General features: G+C 41.5%; 1 protein-coding gene across 1 annotated transcript in view; it reads left to right on the top strand.

Annotated features, from left to right (window-relative positions):
• LOC102679506 (maternal protein pumilio-like) overlaps positions 1-3,266 on the top strand; it is a 62,324-nt gene that overhangs the window by 15,184 nt on the left and 43,874 nt on the right.

The raw sequence follows: 3,266 nt of genomic DNA, 5'->3' as shown, positions 1-3,266 counted from the left end.
TTTTTTTTTTTTTTTTTTTTTTCCTCTCTCTTTCTCTCGGGAGGAGGAATACGACTTTTTGCGGTACGAGACAATACGCGTGGGGGAATAACGTGCGAATAAGCGTGTCTCGCCTTTGTGAGACATTAGCGAGCGACCGAAAAATTACACGAATGACGACGTATGTCTGTCTAGCAACCGGTTGTTGTTCTTGGACCCGGTTAGGGATGATTCTAACGAATTATCAGAAGGTTGTCCTAGTTCTCGCGTTAGCTCCAAGTATATTTTGGCATGGTGATTAATAAATCACGAATCACGTATTCGTAAATTGTGAAAGCAATCGGACCAGTTTAGGCACGTTCTAAATAGATGTACCACGAGATTTGCTGATTATTATCAAAAGCTGTTTAGTCAAATCCATTAATCGCATTAATTGATTAGAATGGATATATACACTTTATATACTTCTATCAGATTAAACATTTCAACGAGACGCTTTGAAACCTCGAAGAGAAACATTTGACTTTTCGGATGATTAAACTCTATTTCCTCCCTTTTGTCAGCCGTACATCCGGAAAGATGTATGACACGTTCGTACCGTCATAATATCTTTATTATTCAACAAGCGTGTTTAATGGATTATGCCTTACACTTGTACATGCCTCGTAAACGTTTTTTTTTTTTTTTTTTTTCTGTGTCGAACCGATTCTGTATGTCTAGCCAGTCTGGAACTCGAAGAATCCTTAATAGTTCTAGAACGATGTATTTAAAGTCTGTAGATGGTTTTCCACGCGAAGGGCGTCGCTACCGGCGTTAATTTAGCGATTGTACTGGTGACTAGGAAGAGGTTATTTTTAAGCAGCAAGCAGCTGATACTAACGAGCGGTCCAACCACCGAGCAACCCTCTTGTACGGGTTCTCGACGGACTTCCTTTGCTTTTGAAGTCGCGTTTCATTCGAACGAGCCTGCCTATCCAGGGGTGAAGGCACGGCCGGAACGACAATAGAACGGACGGAATAGTTTGCATGATTTACTAGCATTTTTTTTCACCGAAATTATTATTAACACCGAATTATTAACGCCGTACCGTCTTCCTCGGCTAAGGTTAATTATAGAAGATCGTAAACTGTGATGCACGCGTGATGCCGCGGCTTTCGTAATTGCAAATCAAAGTATTTACAATAGACGTTTATTTCAACGATGACTATGCAACTTGGCAAACTTTTGACATTTACGATTTTCAATCTGGTTGATGAACAAGATCGAATGGTATTCCACGACATTATTTAAAAGGCAACGATAACGTAATATAATCTTTAAAATTCGAAGCGTGTTCTTCTCTTATTATTTTGCTTCAATTTTTTTTAGAGCATAGTCGGCAGAAAAAAATAGACGCGTGTCATTTTTTCTGCTTGCGTCATTGCTCGCGATTCTCTCTTTACTGCTCGTTTCGTTCGTTCGATTATATTTTTAAAGTATTCGGAGTAAGTACGGTTTTTGTCCCATTCTATTGTCCCTCATTCTCCCAGATACGAGTGATTTATCCACGAGTTCCGTTAAAAACATTAAGACATGATTGAATCGTGTATAATTTTGAAAATAAGTTCCGCTCTAATAAATTGACCATCAGGCACACGGTCGAGGCATCCTGCCGCAAACTTGGCTTCGAAATACGACCAACGATCGAATCTTTCCACTCTCGGCAACCTTGGCTAGCTTTATCCTTGAGAATCTAGCTTCATAGGGCATAGCTGCTTTCATTTTTTTTTTTTTTTTTTCCCCCTCTCTCTTTCTCCTTTTCTTCTCTCTATTTCGCTCAACGAAAAAGACTCCTCCCTCCCTTTCGTATTGGAACTCGGTATGACCTGACAGGCTTAAAAGACGAGTAGAAGGGGAATGGAAAACGATCTCGTCCTCCGGCGCAGACAAATGTATAAATCACGGAGTGACAAGTTCTCGACATCTACTTCGAATCCTATTCAGAAAATAGAACAAGCGATATATAGCCTATCTCCTAGCACATATTCATATTTATGCACGTTACACTGCATGTCCGAACGTTATACGGGTGAATGTATCAAAGTGTCTTTCGTTATGAAACCTTCTTCATAGTTCGACCGACATCGAGCAATTTCGCGTTACGCGGTTACCCGCTGCTTTTTAATCTTTATCGCAATATCGTGTGCTCTCTTTCTTTTCTCTCTCTCTCCCCCCCTCGGAGCATCGAGATTATTATTATTATTTTTATTATTATTATTATTATAAGACGTTTCCTTATTATTGTTATTAATATCGTAAATAATCTCTAATTTCTTTCGAAGGAATAACCCCCGATCTCGGAAGCGTAAACGTTTAATTTAGAGCTTGAGAATAACACAAGTTATCGAAGTCGAGCTCGATTCGAAAGCGGTCGATTCGAAATTGGAACGGGGACCGGAAGTCGAGGACATCGACGTGTATACCGTTCACGTTGACGTCTCGTTTCAAGTATAGGTGTCTCGTTTACGTTCCACATTCTTCGCTGTTTACAGCAAAACCGTTCTTCCTATTCTAGATTGTAGCTAGTTCGATATATATATATCCATTTCTCTTTCGAGCAGGATTACGCGTTGAAAGATTGGACGGGTGATGCTCGATTAAAAACGAAACGAAACGTCTCTTTTAAAGATAGATAGAGTTTTTGTAAGAAAATCGATAATTTCATTCCGTGGCACGTGACGGCCAGATCCCTCTTTGTGCGAAATGCATCCCGCGATTCCTCTGAGCGCACAGGCGCGTAAAGGTGTTCGCGCTTGAAGGTGTAAACGTTTGGATAAAGAATTTGTTCAGGGGTTAACAGATTAACTCGAGGTTTTTCTGCGATTCACACCGATGTTTATTAAGAAAGTCTCTCTTTCTCTCTCTCTGGTCGCTGGTGAATATACAATTCTGGTTGGAAAAGAGGAAATCATAAATGAAAGGGGAGAAAATGCGGTGTACAAGACCTCCTCGGGTCGTCCAACTCGTTTTCCCTCCCCCTCTGTCCGTCTCTGTTTTTTTCTTCAGCGCTCTCTCTCTCTCTCTCTCTCTCTCTCTCTTCTCTCCATCTTTTCGTGCGTAGCGTGCGCGCGAGCGAGCTCACGTTCCCTCTCCTCTCCTCTCCTACGGGAAATAGTACCCATCGTAGCCAGCATTGTTCCCAGGGTAAGGGCCATAGCTGCATTTTCCACGTGATGAACGAACCGCGTATGCACAGGTGCAGCTCGACTGCCATGCCTCCTGTAATCTCTTTCTTCCTTGCACGTTC

This window comes from Apis dorsata, unplaced genomic scaffold, assembly GCF_000469605.1.
Source record: "Apis dorsata unplaced genomic scaffold, Apis dorsata 1.3 scaffold_579, whole genome shotgun sequence".
NCBI lineage: Eukaryota > Metazoa > Arthropoda > Insecta > Hymenoptera > Apidae > Apis > Apis dorsata.
The sequence above is the reverse complement of the archived record's forward strand: the minus strand, read 5'-3'. Positions and strand labels throughout refer to the sequence as shown.